Source organism: Schistocerca piceifrons, chromosome X, assembly GCF_021461385.2.
Source record: "Schistocerca piceifrons isolate TAMUIC-IGC-003096 chromosome X, iqSchPice1.1, whole genome shotgun sequence".
In the NCBI taxonomy this organism is placed as follows: Eukaryota; Metazoa; Arthropoda; class Insecta; order Orthoptera; family Acrididae; genus Schistocerca; species Schistocerca piceifrons.
Window position 1 is genome coordinate 92,590,823 of NC_060149.1, and position 23,825 is coordinate 92,614,647.

The following is a 23,825-nucleotide window of genomic DNA, read 5'->3' on the forward strand; positions in this document are numbered from 1 at the left end:
AGACCCTCTATATACTCCTTCCACCTTTCTGCTTTCTCTTCTTTGCTTAGAACTGGGTTTCCATCTGAGCTCTTGATATTCATACAAGTGTTTCTCCTTTCTCCAAAGGTCTCTTTAATTTTCCTGTAGGCGGTATCTATCTTACCCCTAGTGAGATAGGCCTCTACATCCTTACATTTGTCCTCTAGCCATCGCTGCTTAGCCATTTTGCACTTCCTGTCGATCTCATTTTTGAGACGTTTGTATTCCATTTTGCCTGTTTCACTTACTGCATTTTTATATTTTCTCCTTGCATCAATCAAATTCAATATTTCTTCTGTTACCCAAGGATTTCTACTAGCCCTCGTCTTTTTACCTACTTGATCCTCTGCTGCCTTCACTACTTCATCCCTCAAAGCTACCCATTCTTCTTCTACTGTATTTATTTCCCCCATTCCTGTCAATTGCTCCCTTATGCTCTCCCTGAATCTCTGTACAACCTCTGGTTCTTTTAGTTTATCCAGGTCCCATCTCCTTAAATTCCCACCTTTTTGCAGTTTCTTCAGTTTTAATCTACAGGTCATAACCAATAGATTGTGGTCAGAGTCCACATCTGCCCCTGGAAATGTCTTACAATTTAAAACCTGGTTCCTAAATCTCTGTCTTACCATTATATAATCTATCTGATACCTTTTAGTATCTCCAGGGTTCTTCCATGTATACAACCTTCTTTCATGATTCTTAAACCAAGTGTTAGCTATGATTATGTTGTGCTCTGTGCAAAATTCTACCAGGCGGCTTCCTCTTTCATTTCTGTCCCCCAATCCATATTCACCTACTATGTTTCCTTCTCTCCCTTTTCCTACACTCGAATTCCAGTCACCCATGACTATTAAATTTTCGTCTCCCTTCACAATCTGAATAATTTCTTTTATTTCATCATACATTTCTTCAATTTCTTCGTCATCTGCAGAGCTAGTTGGCATATAAACTTGTACTACTGTAGTAGGTGTGGGCTTCGTATCTATCTTGGCCACAATAATGCGTTCACTATGCTGTTTGTAGTAGCTTACCCGCATTCCTATTTTCCTATTCATTATTAAATCTACTCCTGCATTACCCCTATTTGATTTTGTGTTTATAACCCTGTAGTCACCTGACCAGAAGTCTTGTTCCTCCTGCCACCGAACTTCACTAATTCCCACTATATCTAACTTCAACCTATCCATTTCCCTTTTTAAATTTTCTAACCTACCTGCCCGATTAAGGGATCTGACATTCCACGCTCCGATCCGTAGAACGCCAGCTTTCTTTCTCCTGATAACGACATCCTCTTGAGTAGTCCCCGCCCGGAGATCCGAATGGGGGACTATTTTACCTCCGGAATATTTTACCCAAGAGGACGCCATCATCATGTAATCATACAGTAAAGCTGCATGCCCTCGGGAAAAATTACGGCTGTAGTTTCCCCTTGCTTTCAGCCGTTCGCAGTACCAGCACAGCAAGGCCGTTTTGGTTATTGTTACAAGGCCAGATCAGTCAATCATCCAGACTGTTGCCCTTGCAACTGCTGAAAAGGCTGCTGCTCCTCTTCAGGAACCACACGTTTGTCTGGCCTCTCAACAGATACCCCTCCGTTGTGGTTGCACCTACGGTACGGCAATCTGTATCGCTGAGGCACGCAAGCCTCCCCACCAACGGCAAGGTCCATGGTTCATGGGGGGGGTCTCAAGATCTATGCATCTCGAGATCTATGCACCCAAATTGCGTGAAAATGTAATCACATGTCAGTTCTAGTGTAATATATTTGTCCAATGAATACTCGTTTATCATCTGCACTTCTTCTTGGTGTAGCAATTTTAATGGTCAGTAGTGTACAAAACAGCGTGACTGTTTAATAACAGCTCCAAAATTGTGGTAAACTTGCGAGCCAAACTAACGCGCGTCACTCACTCGTCGCTATCTTGTCTATACGTATACGGTATGCGTATAGGCGTTTAATTTTTGACCAACACAGGTGTCTCAAAATGAACAGTTCAGCAACTACAACGTTGGGAATCCTTTCTCACCTCCTATTACTACCAGATACACCATATATAAATTTTACATAGACCAATTCATATACTGAGGTGTTGGACCTCCTTTTGCCCAGGGTAATGCAGCAACTCGGCGTGGCATGGACTCAACTAGTCACTGGAAGTCCCTGCAGAAATACTGGGCCAGTTATAGCCGTCTATTATTGCAAAATTGTTGCCAGTGAAGGATTTTGTGGAAGATCTGACCTCTCGATTTAGTCCAATAAATGTTCGATAGGATTCATGTTGGGCGATCTGGCTGGCCAAGTCTTTCGCTCGAATTATCCAGAATGTACATCAAACCAATCGTGAATAATTGTGGCCCAGTGAAATGGGGCATTGTCATCCATTTAAAATTTCATCGTTGTCTGGGAACATGAAGTCCATGAGTAGCTGCATATGCCCTCCAAGTAGCTGAGCATAACCGTTTCCAGTCAGGGACCGGTTCAGTCGGACCAGAGGACCCAGTTCATTCCATCTAAACACAGCCCACACATTGTGGAGCCACCACCAGCTCTCATAGTGCCTTGAGGACAACTTGGGTCAATTGCTTTGTGGGGTCTGCGCCACACTCGAACCATACTATCAGCTCTTACCGACTGGACTCATCTGACCACGGTTTTCTAGTTGTCAGTTGCATATCGCTAACCCAAGTCTTTTGTCACCTCAGTGTATATGATTTCCACTCATAGTGCAAGCCATTGTCGAGGTCACGTCATGCAGCCCATTAGTAATAACATTCGCATCATACAAAAGGGATAGAAGTACATTCAAAATGAAATCACCATAGACGCCCTCTTTTCTGAACTATATGTACTATTAATAATAAAAGGGGTTGTTATTATAAGTACATGGGCACGCCAGGTAATTCTCCCAGTTACTAATAATAATAATAATGTCGTGTGACGAGGGCCTCCCGCTGGGTAGACCGTTCGCCTGGTGCAAGTTTTTCAATTTGACGCCACTTCGGCGACTTGCGCGTCGATGGGGATGAAATAATGATGATCAGGACAACACAACACCCTATCCCCGAGAGGAAAAAGTCTCCGACCCAACCGGGATTCGAACCCGGGCCTTTTGGATTGACATGACGTTGCGCCGCGCTGGTCACTCAGCTACCGGGGACGGACTCCATGCTACCAACAAGGAAACCTCCCCATCGCACCCCCTCAGATTTAGTAATAAATTGACACAGTGGATAGGCCTTGAAAAACTGAACACAGATCAATGGAGAAAACAGGAAGAAGTTGTGTGGAACTATGAAAAAATAAGCAAAATATACAAACTGAGTGGTCCATGTGTATGATAGGCAACATAAAGGACACTGTAAGTTGATGAGTGCCGTGGTCTCGTGGCTAGAGTGAGCAACTACGGACCGGAAGGTCCTAGGTTCGAGTCACTCCCTCGAGTGAAAAGTTTGCTTTCTTTATTTTCGCAAAGTTACGATCTGTCCGTTCATTCATTGACGTCTCTGTTCACTGTAATAAGTGTAGTGTCTGTGTTTTGCGACCGCACCGCAAAACCGTGCGATTAGTAGACGAAAGGACGTGCTCTCCAATAGGAACCGAAAACATTTGATCGCAAGGTCATAGGTCAACCGATTCCTCCACAGGAAAACACGTCTGATATATTCTTTACGACACTGGTGACGGCATGTGCGTCACATGACAGGAATATGTTGTCGACCCACCTAACTTGCACACTTGGCGAATGGGTAAAAAGATTATTCTACCTTGTCCGATTTAGGTTTTCTTGTGGATGTGATAATCACTCCAAAAAAAGTGATGAAAACATAAGAGTTTGTCACATAAACTGCATCAAATGAATGCAACAGTTTCAGAGTCGCACAGTTTTCCCTGTGCTCTGTCAAAACATATATTTTTTACGTTTTCAAATGTTTCCGTGCGTAGACCGTCAAATTCTGTATATGTCCAAGCAAATCTGAACATGTCCTGGAATTTTGGAAAGCGAAGTTGATTATGTGTGAGTGCCTGAACTTTGATAATTATCCGAAAATAAAAATTAAAATTTTCATCCGAGAGAAGATTTGAACAAGGACCGGTTGTTCCACAGCTGCTCACGCTAACCACGGGACCACGGCGCTCGTAAGCTCGCACACTCCTTGATGTTGCATACGTTGCGCATGAACTACTCAGTTTGTATATTTTGCTTATTTTTTTCATAGTTCCACACAACTTCTTCCTGTTTTCTCGATTGATCTGTGTTCAGTTTTTCAAGGCCTATCCCTGTGCCAACTTATAACTAAATCTGAGGGGGGTGCGATGGGGAGGTTCCCTTGTAAGATCTCAGGTTCTCCCACTTTTGCACTAGGCGTTCTGGAAAAAAACCAGACAAAATTCTAACTCACTGTCATTTACACTTTCCAGGGTAATCGAGGGCATTTAAAAGATAACACACTCGTGTCAGCTTTGCACTGAAAATCATTCAGTTCTGCACTTAGTTTTTGTCCTTACTACCTACACCAGCACACCAGTGAGAATGACTATATGCACACTATGATGGCCCATAATGGCGTTCATGTATTTACTTATCATCTATCCAATACCTTAAGTTTTATGGCATCAATATAAAGTCTAACATTACTGTCAAAAAGTTAAACAAAATTTTCGCTACGGAAGTATTGTCACATGACTTATTTTGGATAATGGATTTCAATTTTCTTTCACCAGTTTTGAAAGGTTTGTAAACAAAGTAGTGTCTCTTACATCACTTTCATTCTCAAAAGAAGAGGGTGCCAGAGGTTTTGTTCAAATGCCCAAAGCTCAAATGACCAACCTTATTACAGAATTTCATCAGAAACCGGTAAAACTCTGACTTTGTTCCGGAGCACATTCAGAAGCACATTGATGAATAACAGCAGTGTGGCAGACATCCTGCACTATCATCAACTGTGGATGCTTCTGGGCTGAAACTTTTGATGGATCTCACTGTTGGACAGCTAGACTATTCTATTTGTTGGCCATCAGATAAGGCACTTTATCTCACCACCAGAACTGGCTGCACTCTCCGTGGACAGATCCAACATTTTCCACCACTACCACCATAATCACTGCCATTACCCTCGTAAATGCTGCCAACTCCATCATTAACATCGCCGACCTTGCCAGTACTCTTGTGCCCTCGAAGTGCATCATCAACTTCATTATCTTTACCATTGTTGACAGCCATACCATACCTTATTTGACTCTGCTATTTTGAATTACATTTGCAGCTCCTACTACATATGCCCACTGCAACTAGAGTTAACAAATGTCCCGTCAAACTGTTTATGGGTTGATGAGGGTGTTAGATTTCACTGGCCATCGGAGGTCCGATAAACCATCTCATCTCTGAATGTAACCCTGCTGATGGAAACCTGAAACTAGAGTGATTGAGCCAACGGGTTCCCTCCTACTGTGTCAGACCATCTAGGTGAACATGTGCCTCCAGTATCGCTTCCTTCCTCTATTTCTCAGAAGAGAAATCCTCTAAACTGCAGGGTATGCGTGCCTATTTGAGGTGTTAGGGCGGCTATATTTCTGGAAACAGATAAGATCTATAAAGACGAGTCCATGGAAAGTACATAGCTCCAGAGGGTGCAACGTTAGCTTGTTTATCTGTGCTATATTCGTTGCTCTCTTGCTAGGAACTCTATACGACTAATTTCACTCTCCACAGCCTTGGACATTCTTCAGTATCATACTAGCTCTTCTGTTGGCTGCGCATCTATGATGGTCCATTGTAACGTTGATGTATTTAGGCATCATTTATGCAATACCCAAAGTTTTTGTGTTATCAATATAAACTCCAACGTTACTGTCAAAAAGTTACGCAAAATTTTCCTTATCGAAATATTACCACAAGACTTGTTTCAGATAATGAAGTTCAATTTGTTTTCACAGGTTTTGAACGTTTTGTAAACAAAATGAAGTCTCTTACATCACTTTCATTCTCAAAAGAAGAGGGAGCCAGAGTGTTTGGTTCAAATGTTCGAAAGTCAAATAATCAAACTTATTATGGAATTTTATCAGACACTGATACAACTCTGTGTATTCTGGAGCCCATACCGAAGCACATCGATGAATAGCTCTGGAGCACATACAGATGCACATCGAAGAATAACCTCAGTCTGGCAGACATCCCACACTACCACTGGTCATTCGAGGTTCGATAAACCTGGTCACCTCTGAATGCAGCCCTTCTGATGACAACCTCATGCTAGAGAGCGTGAGCCAACAGGTTCCTGCCTACAGTGTCAGTCCAGCTGGATGAACAGGTGCCTCCAGCATTACATCCTACTCCATCTCGTAGAAGGTTCAAATGGCTCTAACCACTATGGGACTTAGCGTCTGAGGTTATCAGCCCCCTAGACTTAGAACTACTGAATCCTAACTAACCTAAGGACATCACACACATCCGTGCCTGAGGCAGAATTCGACCGTAGCAGCCCCGTGGTTCCGGACTGAAGCGCCTAGAACCGCTCGGCCACAGCGGCCGGCCTCGCAGAATGGAAATCCTGTAAACTTCACAGTATGTGTGCCCATTTGAGCGGTCAGGATAGCCACATTTCGGGAGACTGATAAAATCTCTGAAGAGGATCCCCTGGAAACTACATAGTTCCAGAAGGTGTATCATTATCTTGCGCATCTGCGCAAGATTAATTGCTTTGTTGGTTGGAACTCTGTTATCCTCCACAGCCTTTGTGTGTGCTGTTGGTTTTGTATTTATAAAATCAATACAGCACATCAGTCGTTGTTTGGATTCACTTATTGTGCTCTTTACCACTAATTTTAATTGAGAACATGTAAAGATATATGATAATACTAGAAGCATCATAATTTAGTGTTCCAACTTAACAGCAGAAGATACAATAGAAAATAGCTTGGCACTCATTTAAAAATAATAGTGTGAAGTTCCATACAGTAAACAATAACCTGCAAGTGTCTAAAATTTAGATAAATTGACAAAACTTTGATAAATATTCACATGTGAAGCTTCAAGACAGGTATCGAATGTTCAGTTGAGATGGAATGAACGTAGTATAAATAACCTGCTACAGAAATTGAGATTTGTATTTTTTGCCATAGTATATATTTCCATATGTGTTGTTATCATACTATCACAAGATGTACAGATCAGGGTTATTGCTGTGGTCTTCTTACAGGATGGTGTTGCTTGGGTTTAAAAAGTCAGCAAATGATGAAACAATAGCTAACGCTGAAAGTAAAAGCAAAGAAGTCTGGGAAGGCGTAAAACAAGAATCAGGAAAACAGCAACAGAACCACAATAACTTTCAGAAAATGGACAGGGGTAGGTCGATAAACGATACGCAGAAATTAACAAATTTTGTAAATGAATATTTTTGAGGTTCTCTATAGGAGAGAAATTAGAACAAAAATCCTCAAAATCAATGTTGTTCTAGTAAAACCTTATGTAGTAAGTACAATGCTGTCGTTAGAGACCACAGAGTACGGCGCGAGGAAAATAGTACCGGTGCAAAAATTAAAAAAATAAGAAGTCAGCAGATGTAAATGAAATGCCAATCTTTGTGTGTACTTAAGCAACAGAATGACGGTGTATCATAATTGTGATATTATATATGACTCTTTCAGCTGAGGTAACTTTTCAGATAATTTTAAATAGGCAATAGTTGTCTTTCTGCTAATGAAAAGTGACAATCCTATTTCTCTGTTGTCATCATTCTCAAAAATAATACAGTCTGTTATAAAACACAGACTAATAATAATAGTAGAAATACAGAATTAGTCACAGAAGAGTTTACAAAAGTTGCATTTGATGCACTAAACAAGGATGGTAGTGTCACAGTTATATTTTTAGACGTGTCAAAGGCCTTCTTTCTCACTGACCATAAACTTATACTAAAGATCTACAATCACAAGAAGTAAGAGGGAATTGTCAAACACTGGTTCCAATTATACCCAGAGACAGGGTGCAAAGAGTTGAGTAGCACAGGCTTCCGGTAAACCAAAAGTTTTAGTGTAAAATTTATCAGGTTCCAAGTAAATTAACACAGGTGTTGGAATGTCACAGTTCTCGGCTGGAATCCATGGTTACTATCATGAATTACGTCAGGGACAGATAGGGAATTGTTTTCTGGGGGAGTGGGGGGGGGGGGGCGTCACAAGGTTTAGAAGTGTAAACATGCCCTTATAGGCTTTTTGAGTCTAATCACTGCACCAAAAAATGATTAATGTGGAGTAATGAAATTTCGGGAATACATTTGTGTACATAACATATGTATGTGATCCACATTGCAAGACCAGAGGTTAATGTAAGTGCGAGATAAGTCATTGCAAATGTGACATGCTGTGTACATCAGTAACCGGGTTAAGTGTGCCAGAATGCTGAATGTAAGCATGCACGCATGCATGCATTGTGTTGTACAGGTACTGGATGTCATTTTTGGTGCTGGAGCTCCAGGCTGTTTCACTTGGTCGCTCAATACAGGGACATTTAAAGCTGTTTCTGAATAATGATGGAGGTGTCGTCTGATGATGTGCCATATATGATCGACTGGACATAGATCTGGCGATCGAGCAGACGAAGGCAACATGTCGGCACTCTGCATACTGGTTTACAACAGCGGTACGTGGGGAAGTGTTATCGTGTTGGAAAACACCTCCTCATTGCCGTTCACAAATGGCAGCACAACAGGTCGAAACACCAGACTGACGCACAAATTTGCAGTCAGGGTGCGTAGGATAACCAAGACAGTGTTCCTGTTGTCACACGAAATCGCACCCCAAACCCTAACTCTATGTGTAGAGGTAGTGTGTCTAGCACACAGACAGGTTGATTGCAGGCCCTCATTTGGCCTCCTTCTAACCAACACAAGGCCATCATTGGCACCGAGACAGAACCAGCCTTCATTAGAAAACGCAACAAACCTCCAACGAACTACCTCTTGACACCACTGAAGTCGCAAATTGTTTGCGGTCAGTGGAATGTACTCCACAGGGTGCCTGGATCGGGTATGACCTTGACTCCTTAAAGGCGTTCTTGACTATCTGCAAGTCACCACGTCCAATCTCAAAGGTTACTAACGGTCACAACTGCTGCAATGTGTATTTAAAGCAAAACTAATTTGCATTCTCATAGTAACGCTAGTAGCACCACTCTTATGCGACTGGGGCGAAATTGGAGCAGACATCATCTTTCATTTATGTCGCACAGCTCCTTCTTGGTGTTTGTATCTTTTGTCGTCAGTATATATATATATATATATATATATATATATATATATATATATATATATATATATATATATAGGATGGACCATTTTAATCCATAACGGGTACTAGCTCGGGATGGAGATGAGATACAGCAAAATGCTTTGATAAAAGTTGTGGGTAGCAAAGAGGGTGACGCATTGCTACTAATGGCTGTGACCCTGAACATGTTTTTCAATGTTATTTAGTGGGTTAAAGTGAGTTTTTGAAATGGGAACACTAATATTTGATTCAAGATTTGAAAAGAGAGACAAATTTTACTTATAAAATGATACATTATTCAAGATCATGTCTAGCTCAATGGCGGTCAAAAAAGCAAATATATTTTTAGTTCTAGCAGTGATTAACTTAGAATAAAGGAGGAATACAGCACAATACAATGCTGGGTACAAATTGGAAGGAGCATCCCGAGGAATGAGAGGCGAGGCAGCTAATTCAACGACTTGTAAATCAGTGAGCTACCTTTTATTTATGTTTGTTCTGTTTTGCAAATTCCACAATAACATTTATACGCTGTGATGTATTATTTTTGCCAATAAACACGTTAATTTAAACTTAAAGTTCAAATCACTGCTTGCTCCTTCCAAATCCGACGCCACAAATAGAAGTTTTCACGAAACAAATCTCAACCTTCGATAATTATCTTTAAAATCATGGGTAAGCATATGTGACCACTTATACCCCTTCCAATCTGCATCTAACATTATATTTTGCTGTATCCCTCCTATATTTCAAGTTAATCCCTACTGGCACTGAAAATATATTTGATTGTTTGACCTCAACTGAACGTTGCCATGATCTTGAATAATGCACCATTTCATACGCAAAATTTGCCGCTAATTTCAAATATTGAATGAAATATTAGGGTCTCCATTTTTAAAAAATAACTTTAACCTTCAAATCACCTTGTAAGTCATGTTCAAGGTCATGGCCACCGGTAGCAAGGTGTGACCATCTTTGCCACTTACAACTTTTATCGAAAACATATTCCTGTGTTTCATCTCCATCCCGATTTGTTCCCCATTACGGAAATTTGTGGTAAGTCCCTATGGGACCAAACTGCTGAGGTCATCGATCCCTAGGCTTATACACTACTTAACCTAACTCAAACTAACTTACGCTAAGGACAACACACACACCCATGCCCGAGGCAGGACTCGAACCTTCGACGGAGGAGCCGCGCGAACCGTGGCAAGGCGCCTGAGACCGCAAGACTACCCCCCGCAGCTACCCCAGTTTGGATTAAAATGGTCTACAGTGTATATTAGAAATTAATTTTATTACAGTCATTATCATGTATGATACACATATTAAAAAATTAATTTTATTTGAGGCATAATTTTATCACAGTAATGTCATGCAATGAAGGTTTCCTCTTGTGTTTCCTGCAGTAACATCCAACACTTCCTCTGCTTTCATTGTTGATGCAATACCTTTGATGGATATGCTTCAGTGTCAATCCATTTAAACGATCTCATGTCATCCTGATGATTACATGTGACTTCAGACGGCGCAAAGTTAAGAAACATATCTCCATAGCGCTGGTTGTTACAGGAAGTGTGTAAAATTGACACAAGACTCTAATATTTGGCACCACCATTGTCTTTTTTTTTAAATATATCCCTACGGGAGACTTTTCCTTATTTTCATCCATTTGTTGCCAAATTTGTAGCTCTTCCTTTAAAGCTGCAAAACAAGGGATATCGTCTTCGTAGGGTTCAGCAAACACTTCTCTATCACTAAAGTTTTGATACAGCAGTTTTTGTAGATGTCCGATACTTTGCATCTGAGTTGTGGGGAGTTTTAATGACATTTGATTTAACACTTGATCGAGAAAAGATATGAACTGTGACAGACGGTAATAACCCTTTACAGACTGTGTCTGAAAATGAGGTCTGTTCAAAGCATAGCTGTGCACTGCTACGTAAAGAGAGTGCTACCTGTAAGAATTTCCGAAAGCTCTCCATCAGTCAGTAGTAGTGTCTATATATTTATATATTCAGTTAACTTTTACCCCCGGCTTCGTTCGCGTATCAGTAGTATTGACGTACCGGTACTGTTGTGATGAGTAAGTATCGGACCAGCACAGCTGGCGATGTGCCCCGTCCCCTCCGCTTCCATATCGTACGAAGTCAGGTGTTATTAAGTCTTTGTATGTCTATGGCATCACACTTCCGACACGAATGCATCGATTTTAATGCAGATTTTTTATTTATTTGAAGGCTAGCCAGAACTGTGATGATATAGGTTTGATGAAATTTTGTTCAGCCGTTAAAAAGTAATCTGCTATATAAAGTAAAACGTTTGCCGGCAGCAACACGCTGCCTAATCAATATGTTGTACATAATTTGAGGTCATACTTCAACATAGATCTTAAATATCTCTACAAAAAATTCCGCGAGAACATATAATTGTCTTTGAGTTTTCATCCACAGTCACCATTTTTATGTCTTTCGGATTCGCTGCGCCAGTTGCAGTCAAAAATTATTGTGGGTGAACCGAAAACCATAAGCATGTGCTCTCAGAGACTTTTGTGTAGATCTTTTTGAAATCTTCTGTTTCGTACTCTACAATTTGACGTAGCGCTTGTTGCCTGCGCAACTGCTTTCGCATTTATAATATTGGTAACTTGTGGATTACTCACTGTGCCTTTCAACAAGAAGTGAGGTGCTGCATCATGACTGAAACACGCTGGTTCCTGATAGAAACGCCAAACAGGACACAAGGTACTATTTGCCAACACGAGGACTTTGACGAAATGTCAAAGCGCACGGAACAACAAATGTACTGCCAAGAAAAAGCCTGATACTGATGGAAAATCGAAACGTGTAGCTTTAAATAAAGCTGTTTATGGTAGTAACTCGTGGTAGTACTACTTCTTACGAACTAGGAAACGAATCCAGAGAGATCAATTATTTACCAAAAATATCCGAATGTGTGAGCCTGATGGCAGCCCTAGAAATTTAGAAAATTTTCACAAAGATAACTTCACTTGCATAGCGAGTAAAACCTACACAATAGCACATTTATCTGCTACGTAATCATGAAACGATAAACGACGTCATGTTTTGTTGTACTTTTATCTTAAATTATGACAAAGAAACAAGAAGGCATTACATAACAAGTCACACTTCCTCTTATTCCAGGCCGTCTGCATTTTTTAAACTCACAATTATATGCTGCCCGTAAGTGTGATTATGCCGAGATTTTCTCTCTCTCTCTCTGACTGTCCGGGAGGGGGGGGGGGGGATGAGACAATAATGATTTTCAGGACCGAATTCCATATTTTTGTAGTGGGCGCTATTTATGAAATTGGGATTTATACTGTTTGCATTTAACAGTACAGGTAATTTGAGCAAGAAACTTATTTTGAAACACGCTCGACAAATACGCATTTTAAAGTTAGTTATCTTAAAAACATGAGTTTTTCAGTCTTGTTTACTAAAATAACGGTGTAAAAATCTAAATAGAATTCTGGTGTTAGCAAGAATCAAATGCATTTTGAAGTTGTGAATTAAAATGTAAATTACGAAGCAGTTTAAATTTTCCAGATTTCAACAAAACTTCAGTTCAGCAAGTTTGGTAAGGAATGAAATGCATTCTGGATTCTCCATCTCCTAAGCTTCCTGGTGGGCTATATCTTTTGGAAAGGTATTTACTTTTTTCAAATGAGCATATTTGCAGATTGCATATATCATTAATTTATGTTTCTTTGATATCCTGTAGGACCTAAGATGGCTTTTTTGTTTCTCACAAACTTAGCGGTCGTTGTAAAACTAGACTGAGTGATATCCTTATTTAGATTGTTTCATAATATATTGGCTTTGGATTATTGTGTATTCCAAATGTTGTTGTAATTATGACTTGTCAACAAACTTTGTACTCTTTACTAAACATCGGAACATTCGACGAATATTGTGACCTTGAATAACTATAGGTATTTTAAACAGTATTTCGAAGTTTGACATTTCAATTACAAACATATTCGCTGCAAACAGATTGCGAAAACTTAAAATGAAACTTTCAGTACCCAGTAAAATGTGGTGCAAGGTTCGATACCTAACTGCATTAATTAGTGAATTACCCGATACCGTGCCTAAACCGTTACAGCGTCCTTCATGGTAGTATTTTAGGACCAATACTGTGTTTAAATGCATCAGTGACTTTACAGACAATTTTAGACACGGGGAACATTATTTTTCCTGATAATAACATTGTGTTCGTATATAAAGCCAGAACTTCTACTAGAGAAAGCAAAACGTAATCCCAAAGGATGTATATAACTGGCCGTCCTGCAATAAACTTACACTGAACCGTAACGTAACTAAAGAGCATGAATTTCTGTTTAAAGAGGGAAAATAATCCTGTAAAATTAAACATGGATGAGAATGTCATAAATTGTGGAGCAAATTCCAAATTTTTAGGGATTAATATTGAGTATATACCTGAAGCGGAACGAACACGCAAATACAGTAGCAAAGAAAATGTCATTAGCTTGCTATATCCTTAAGAGCCCTATCATCACTATGTTACAAACAATGCCTTAAAGTAACATATTCTTCCTATAAGCATTCCATCGTTAGCTACAAAATCATTTTTGGGGCCCGATACACAAAAGATGGACACAGTCTTCAAAACGTAGAAAGAGCCTTTATAATCACCACTAACAACAGTAGCCCTGTAAAGACATTTTTTTAAAACAGCTGGTGATTCTAATTGTGCGGTACATCTGCCTGTCTGTTATGCACATCAAAAAGAACATCAGTGACTATCTCACAAACAGTTGCCTTCACTATCATGTAACAACAGTCAACATAACAGTTACCAAGAGTAAACAAACGAAAAACACAAAGCAGCATTTTCTATGAAGTGATAAAACTGTACAATAAATTTTTCAAGGAATTTAAAGAGATAACTAAAATCTAAATACACTGCTAGAAAAAAATTAGTACATTTGGAAAGACGAAGTCGATTTTTATCCGGTAACGGTGTATGCCACCTGGGGGATATCAGATGTACTGATTATGCTTTCAATGTCGTCCACCAAGATAGCGTAGTAGCATAGCTACCAGGGCGCCATCTGTGTCTACCTTTTAATAGGGAATGCTCAAGGCCAGAAGGCTATGTGTGGTGCAAACGCGTGAAGCAAGCAGGCAACCACGCCATGAAGATGCACTCGTGCTTGCTGCATCCAAGTGAGTGAGAATGAAAGGTGTCAAATTGTGGCATTCCGGGTCACAGGGGGGTCCTTTAGGAGGATAGTCACACACGTTGGACATGTTGCGTCAGTTCTGCAGTGACGCTTTTATCAGTGGTCTCGTGAACATTCGCACACCTGTAGACGAGGTGCTGGATATCCATGCAACACAGACGCCCGCCAGGATCGTTGTATTTTAAGGCCAGCAGTGGCAAATCGCAGCACCAGCATCGACGTTCACTGCTCGACTGGAGCTGTCGGAGGATCACTTGGAAGATGAAATGGCTTGCCGTGGTCTTCAGCGATGGAAGCAGATTCTGCCTGCATGCAAGTGAAGTTCGTCTGCACACTTAATGTAGACCTGGTGTCCGCTGTCTCGTAGAGTGCACACTAGCCCCAGCCCAGACCGTATGGCCTGGTGTGCAATAAGCTACAACTTTCGTTCACCTATGGTGTTTCTGGAGGGGACGCTAAACAGCTCTCGGTACGTGCAGAATGTTGTTAGACCCGTTATTTTTACGTTCTTGCAAAAGGGAAGCGATGTGTTGTTCCAAGAGGATAACGCTGGCCCACACACTGCCCATGCAACTCAACATGCTGTGCAGATAACATACAGTAGAGAATGATAAAAAGTTAACTATATTTACTAATAAACAGTTGTCATTCTACAGTGAACCGTCATACTTTAATGAATTTTACTGTATAATCCTATACCCATGTGATGGATAATTCTATCCTCTTTCCATATTTGTGAGCTCAACTTGTAATTCATCGTGGTGAGATGTTGAGCAAGCATTTTCAGACAGATATGAAGAATTCAATAGAATGGCAAAAGTATTTTCAGGATCCTAAAGACAGTAGGAAGAGAGGGGAGGGAGAGAGAGAGAGATAGAGAGAGAGGGAGAGGGGGGGGGAGGGGGTGGAGGGAGACAGTGTGTGTGTGTGTGTGTGTGTGTGTGTACAACACCATATGTAGTGTAGTGTAGTGTGTGTTTGTGTGTAGCGTGAGCAGTGAGCAGTGACCAGTGATGTGATACAAATGAACAGTGTAAAAAAGTTGTTTTGATAAATAGTATGTTTGTTTGCAAATATGTATAAAAAGTACCATACACAAGATATCAAAATTAACACCATATGTTAATCCGGGTTTACTTGAGGAATAATTATTCTATGCATGAATTAGTTACTTATTTAAAAAAATCTACTAACAAGACTGAAAGTTACCCATTAAACTTTCGTTGTATTCCTTTCACCTGTTTCAATCAGCGATTGTACAATGCTACCTTTGAAACTTTCAAAAAGGTCTGGTTCTTTCGATTTATTCATTTTCTAACTTTATGGAGTTTTTCTCTCTTTGAACCGCAGTTCGTTACCAATAAATGATGGCCGTCAGAGTCCACGTCTGCCCCTGGAAATGTTTTGCAGTTTAAAATCTGATCTCGAAATATGTCTTACCAATATACACTCATGGAAAAAGTATAGGAACATCAAATATGAGTTGTGCAACATAAATGAAAGTTGGTAGACGTGTTTCTACATCTGAAAGATTGTGTCTATTCGAGTTTTGCTCCAGTCACATACGAGTGGTACTACTAGCGTTACTACGAGAAGGCAGATCAGGCTTGCATAATCGTGAGCATTAGTTAATTTTGAGACTGGACGCGGTGAGTTGGAGTTAGTCAAGAATGCCTTTAAGGCGTCAAAGATGCCATTGTCAGCACCTCACTGAGTTTGAAAGAGTTCATGTAATAGGGCTACTAGGAGCAGGATGTTCCTTCTTAGATATTGCAGAAGGACTGGGTAGGAATGTATCCACTATACGTGACTGCTAGCAGCGGTGGTCACGGGACGGTACGGTAGCAAGGAGACTGGGCTCCAGACGGTCACATGGAGTTACCAAAAGGGAAGACCATCGCTTTCGTCGCATGGCTCTGGCGCATCTTACTGCATCTGCAGCAACAGTTTGAGTACCAATTGACACCACAGTGACAGAATGAACTGCTAGAAATTTGTTACTTTGAGTACAGTCCCGATCCGGACGTTCTGTAGCGTCCATTCCACTGACCGCAAACCATTTGTGAATCCAGTGGTGTCAAGTGAGAGCTCATTGGAGGGCAGCGTGCAGGTCTGTTGTGTTTTTTGATCAAAACTGATTCTGCCTCGGTGCCAGTGATGACCATGTGTTGGGTAGAAGGAGGCCAGTTGAGAGCACTCTCTGGGTGCTAAACACACTGGACCTACACCTGGAGTTACGATCTGGAGTGCGATTTAATATGACAGCAGCAGCACTCTCATGGCTATCCCCCACTCCCTGACTGGAAAATTGTACGCCAGTCTGGTGATTCGATCTGTTGTGGGGTTTTTCCAACAGGACAACACTCGCCCACATACTGCTGTTGTAACCCAGTATGCTCTGCAGAGTGCCAACATGTTGCATTGGACTGCTCGATCACCAGATCCGTCTCCAGTCGATTGCATATGGGACACCATTAGACGACACCTCCAGCATCATCCACAAACAGCATTAACCGTCCCTGTGTTGAGTGACCAAGTGCAACAGCCCTGGAACACCATCTCACACACTAACATCCAGCACCTGTACAACACAATGCATGCACGTTTGCCTACTTACATTCAACATTCTGGCGGCTACACTGGTGATTAATGTACCAGCTCTTCATATTTGCAATGGCTTATCTTGCAACCTGTGGTCTTGCAATGTTAGTTACTTACCTAGACAAATATATTACCGAAATTTCTTTACCGTACACTTATTACATTTTAGTGTTGCCATTTTTTCCAGCAGTGTATAATATATCTGAAACTAGGTCTCTTCCACATATACAAACATCTTTCATGATCCTTAAATCAAGTATTATCAGCGACTGAATTATGCTCTGTCCAAAATTCTATGAGGCAGCTTCACCTTTAATTCCTTTCCCTGATTCATGTTCAAATATTTTCCCTTTTCTTCCCTTTCCTACTATGTAATCCAAGTCTCCCATCACAATTAATTTTTCGTCTCTGTTAGCTATCTCAATAATTTCTTTTATCTTATCACATCTTGTTTCAGTCTCTTCATCATCTGCTCAACTAGTAGTCTCCTGCTGTGGTCAGTGTTGGTTTCATGTTTATCTTGGCTATAACAATACTTCACTATGCTGCTCTTAGTACCTTACCCAAATACCAGTTTTTCTTATTCATTATTAGATCTACTCCTGTATTATCCCTATTTGCTTCTGCATTTGTAACTCTGTATTCACTCTACTAGAATTACTGTTCGCCCTGGTGCCACACTTGACTAATTCCCATTATATCTTAAGTTCAACGTATCCATTTCGCATTTTAAATTTTCTAACCCGTCTACCTAATTACGGTTCTAATATTCCACTTGCCTGTACATAGAAGACCTGTTTTGTTTTCTGGGACAAGGACATCCTCTTGAGTAGTCTCTGCCTAGAGATCAGAATGGGACTATTTTAACTTCAAAATATTTTATTCAAGAGGATGTCATCATCATTAAGCCATATAGTAAAGCTGCACACTCTCAAGAAAAATGACAGCTATAGTTTCCTATTGCTTTCAGCTATTCATAGTGCCCACATAGCAAGGCCATATATTCCACTGTTACAGGGCCAGATCAGGAAATCATCCTGACTGTTGCCCCTGTAGCTACTGAAAAGATTTCTGCACCTCTCCAGGAACCACAGGTCTTGCAGCATCAGAGATACCTCTCTGTTGTGACTGACCCTTGAGTATCGCTATTTGTATCGTTAATGCACTCAAGTCACCCTATGTCAGCAAGGTCCATGCTTCAGGGTGGATACCTTATATTAATAAAAACTGAACTCCGTTTAATCCACGAATGCAATACAGGAAGTACAGAAGCCCATATACTTCTGATCTTACTCTAAGCAGTAATTTTGTCAGTATAAGCTTTGAATATTACACATGGAGATGTTAATATCTCTTCCCATATGCTACATGATACCTTTTGTATTGATTTTACTGTTGTAATTTACTGAGCATCTGCGTAACATTATTGTGTTCATAAATAAACACCTCATAAATAATAATATGGTGTATCTGTTGAATGTGGGGTATTTCTAATGGATCTATATGCAATGAGGTGTTAGTTCTGTGTTGTGTGATAATGAGTGAAGGGAGAGAAAGGGTGAAACTCAGTGTCAACACACAGCCTAGCCTTCTTGAACAGTACCCAGATGGACACTGAGCTTAACATCCCAGCCAGACAGATGTGAGGAAGGAAGTTTAGAGTCTAATTTCCCATCGACATTGAGGTCATAGAAATGGAGCGCAAGTTAGGATTTTTTCAGGAATGGGGAAGGAAATCAGCAGTGTAATTTAAAATGAAGCATTCTGGCATTTGCCTTAGTGATAAAGGGAAGTCATGGTAAACCTAAATCTTGATGGTCGGGCCCACATATAAAGCATCATCCTCTCAAATGTGGGTCAAGTGTGCAAACCACTGCATCAGCTTACTTGGTCCAACTGGTGGTTCACTACCCCTTAGAGTTAATCCAAGACATTCCAAGTTCCACCACCAGGATATGAACTGGCTATGTCCAAGACAAACATGGGCATAAGCATGCATTAGCTATCTCGGCTTAAGAGGTGGATAAAATCAGTTGATAGACATCGTACAGGCCACTACCACTGCTTCAAGAATGGGATGTATCTGTGGTCATATATCTGTGCATTACTCATTCATGATATTTGTTGCTAGCATCAAGAATCTTGTCAAAAAAACCTGAGATATCAACGTACAATATACAAGTCATAAATCTAATTATCATTAAAAATCTGTATAACCAATTTGTTCAAATGCTAGAATCTTCACATAGTTCATTACGACAGGAAAAAGTTTCAGAAAATTAAGGGGAAGAAAACTGGCCAGTTTTAAACAGGCTAGAAAATACTGTTCAAAATATTCGTGCTCAGTTTGAGCTACTACACAAAAAAGCTGTGCCAATGCATATGAAAAAATATACATACGGGTTGAAATAATAAACCAGTCATATAATGTGCCTTGAAAATAAGGGAGGAACTTAAAATATTATGTGAAAGTACTCTAATAAAGTAATGAATAATTAAAGATTGTATTACAGGGAATAGAGGAGAGTGCGCAGCAGACTTATGAGAGAAGCTAAATAGTTTTTAATGAAATGAAACTGTTGCTTTGATTAATATATATATATATATATATATAAGACAGTGTGGTTCCATATAAATTCAAACAGAAATGGCTCAAATTGAGAATAATGTGGAAACAGAATTTTAAAGAACGAAGAAATACTGTTGAGAGGTCAAAATGAAGTCATAACTGTTTGAAATCATCATTATCTTGAGGAAGTAAATAAAATCATTAATCATGTTACTGGCAGTTTAAAAGTGTACTTCTCAAACTCTGTCCCCAGTGCAACAACTGCATATTCTTCTAGGCAACAAATGACTTAGAAATATGAAAAAAAATGTTGTAAAAAGAGTACACACAGAGGAAATATATGATACATATGCTAGAGTAATTAAAAATCATCCTTGTCGGTTGCTGAGTGCAATGGCTATTCCTGTTATTCACTGCCTAAAGAGAGTGGGATAACATCTATAAATAAATAAAGATGGGAGCTGGATATATATTGGGAATTATTCTGTTACAATTATTTCTTCTATCTTAGCTAAAACAACAACAAATGTAACAAAAATGGAAGAATACATTCTACAGAAAAGAGTGGAAACCACAAAAACAGTAACAACAAATCTGAAGCCAGTATGGCAGAGAAATTAGAAGGATAAAGGAAAATTAGTAGTTAATGTTTGGCTATATCTAAGGTATCTCACATGATATGCCGTATACATCTATTCCACAAAATTTGTTGCTAAGGAATAATCAATAAAGTTGCTGATGCTCTAAAACAATGTGTGAAAGCCAGAGATCAGTGCATGTAGGAAAAGCATAATATCAGTAGTAAACATGCTAATGTTTACTCTGATTTCTAAACTAGTAAAGCATGGTGTACCATAAGGATCATTTCTGTGGTTACTTGTACTCACACCGTATGTAAATAATATGCCTTCAACAGTTCGTGACCAATGTAATCATGTGTGCTGATAACTGTAAATGAAACAGACATTTGTGAGCAGTTGGTGGCTGTTGTTGATAGGTACTTTAGACACACACACACACACCCACACGCACACACACACGCAAGTTCCACTGCCACTAATTTGATAAGTCTTCTATGATGATATTATAGCAATACATTTCATTAACTAGGCCGACATGTTGTACAGCAGTACAAAAATATGTTTGTTCAACAAGTTATCAAGTGACAACTCTGCCAGTTTGTACATTTATCAAAAAAACTTACAAAAGATCACAAGATTCAAATATATGGACTCTTAGAAGGTGGAAATATACTAGGATGAAGAAGATGGATCAAATGGGAAATCAACATGAATTCGAAAATTAATTGAACTGCTTTGTTGGACAGAAATAAACCTAAGTAAAATAAACATGTACAATGTAATATGAATCATGGTTCCAGTGCAGTCCTGCATAAGCATTATGAGACAGACATTAGAAATTTCCAGGAAGCGAAATATATTTGTGAATTCATAAACAGTATTAAGCTACTCTACACATTATGTGTAGCTGTTTTGCCTGACAGCATTAATATTTTTCGTCCTTTGAACTGTTCCCAATATGTGAGGAAACTAACATCCTGCTAATGGTGAAAATTCAGATCATGAAATTACAGTTTGAGAAAAAAAGTTACGTTTTAGTGCTATGTATTATGGCTAACCTGTCTAATATATGTGAAATTAGCTTTTGTGTTTCGGTGTTGTGGTTAATCTTTGTAATTTACTTACTTAATGATGTTAATACATTATTGCGTTGTATTTAGGTGAATAATGAAACGAAATGCAAATGAATTGCATAAGTTGCTCATATCGACATGAACAGCAGCAGCTTATGAGACTAGATGTGACAGCTTTTGCATAGACAACATTTTATTTATACAGGAAAGGTACACTACAGTGTGACGATTACTGTTTGCCACTAATCTTGCAAAGATTGAAAGCAACTAGAAGCACTCCAGATTATCGCCATTCTCTTATTACCTTTGAGTATTGACGATGTTTATACTTGCTGCTACATGTCTGTGTGCATGAATCTGTCTTTTCAGTACACTGTAAAACATAATTGGTGCACTAACGTAAAGTTTTGTGCATATTCTCTGGAAGGTACTCAAGAAATTACCAACAGAGCCACCAAATCTGACCACTGATTAAATAACTACCGGTAGTATCTACGGTAGCATTCACTTTCCTGACTGACGAAAAGTTCAACAGCGATTGATTTACTGTATCTAGCTGCTGAGAGTTTATGCTAAACAGAGATAAATATCGTGGACAACTTACAAGCACATGAAGAATTATGGCAGCTTACATCGGTAGGAAATCTCACGAAAAGAACTAGTGCGGTAAGTTTATTTCAGTATTTTTAAAGGTATTGCAGTACTTTAAAAATAAAATATATTTTGTGTTTCGCATGATTAAAATACCAGTACCATGAAGAACTTCGACTACAGTTAATGCAGCTCTTTGTTATGTATACTGGTACATAACTGTACATAACTGTAACAGATTCGTTGACATTTCATAAACAGATTTCAGAATATAGATAAGTTTGTATTCCAAATGAAATACTGACGTATATAAGGAAATTGTAATAAAAATCACTTACACCAGTCCAGAAAGGGAACCAGCGATCCACATGTAGCAGCAAGAAGTTCTCACACTTGTTGTGCACCTTGGGCTTCGTTCGGACTGTGGTCCCGAAAGATCATTGAAATTCTTTTCAACACTGAGACTCAAATACGAAGCACAAAGCGATGCGAAATAGAATATGTATGATGCGCCGCCTTGGCATACTAATGCTGCAGTGAACGTCGCCACAAGACGTTGCGGGTAGCGGAATGTGGCAAACGCCTATTCATAATGCCTTTTACGGCAGCGCCTTCAAATACCACCATGAGTTCTTTCCTTTTAGACATAAATCACGCAAAATGTATTTCTGAAATAAGAACAGCACATATTCGAACTGGTCTTTGAGTGTTGATCTGTACAGCCTACTGTACGCAATCACAACTCCTTGAACGCAATATAACAAACTACAAAGAAGTAAGAATTTTTAGTATTACTATGTCTTCAATGAATTAATTTCCTCGTTGCTTTCACTAATCTCAAGACGCCTTTGTTATTTGTACGTTTGTATTCCTTCTCCGAAAGGGAATCTAAAATTACGCTGACTTTGTAGTGTAGCCTCTTAGCCACCTCCCTCTCTATCGTACACATGGGCGTCTCACAATGGGATACGCTTGCCTCCCCGCCCCACGCCCCCTCCCCCCCCCCCCTCCCCAGGGAACCTGGACTAACGATCAGTTCTCTGCGATATAGTAAGTTTCTTGTGTCACCTTTTAAATTTAAGCCGGCCACTGTGACCGAGCGGTCCTAGGCGCTTCATTCCGGAACCGCTCTGCTGCTACGATCGCAGGTTCGAATGCTGCCTCGGGTGTGGATGTGTGTGATGTCTTTAGATTAGTTAGGTTTAAGTAGTTCTAAGTTTAGGGGACTGATAACCTCAGATGTTAAGTCCCGTAGTGCTTAGAGATATTTGAACTTTTAAATTTACTTCTCGTGACATAAAACGTCTCAAAACTAACCAAATTATTTATGAAAAAACGGCAATTTTAGATTCCCCTCCCCTCTGGATAAATTTCTACGGACACCCACGCTCATACACCCCACCAGAAGGCAGCCTGCTGTTCACATCGCAATGTACATATTTGACTGGACACCGCTATGTGTGCTGACATGTTTTCTTGGGTTCTTAGACTATTGAGGAACATAAGGGACCCATAAAAGAGCAACAACCCTGAGTAACTAATCTGTGTTTTAAAATAATAATTATTATCAGCTCATAGTATCGAAATGTAGAATGGCGATAGGGTTCATCACTCCATTTGTTTCAATAAAAAAAAAAGGTTCAAATGGTTCTGAGCACTATGCGACTTAACTTCTGAGGTCATCAGTTGCCTGGAACTTGGAACTAATTAAACCTAACTAACCTAAGGACATCAACACATCCATGCCCGAGGCAGGATTCGAACCTGCGACCGTAGCGGTCGCTCGGCTCCAGACTGTAGCGCCTAGAACCGCACGGCCACTACGGCCGCCTTCAATCAAATAAAGCTGATATGCACGTTAAAATGAAAGAAGTCAGGAAGGGTAATGTAACCC

At 39.9% G+C, this 23,825-nt stretch overlaps 1 long non-coding RNA gene across 1 annotated transcript in view; it reads right to left on the reverse strand.

Annotated features, from left to right (window-relative positions):
- The window catches only part of LOC124721477, a 58,067-nt gene extending 35,267 nt beyond the window's left edge, over positions 1-22,800 (reverse strand). The window contains exon 1 of the long non-coding RNA XR_007006336.1: positions 22,270-22,800. This is a non-coding gene — a long non-coding RNA (uncharacterized LOC124721477). The remainder of the gene's footprint in view (positions 1-22,269) is intronic.
- Between the last annotated feature and the right edge of the window lie 1,025 nt (positions 22,801-23,825).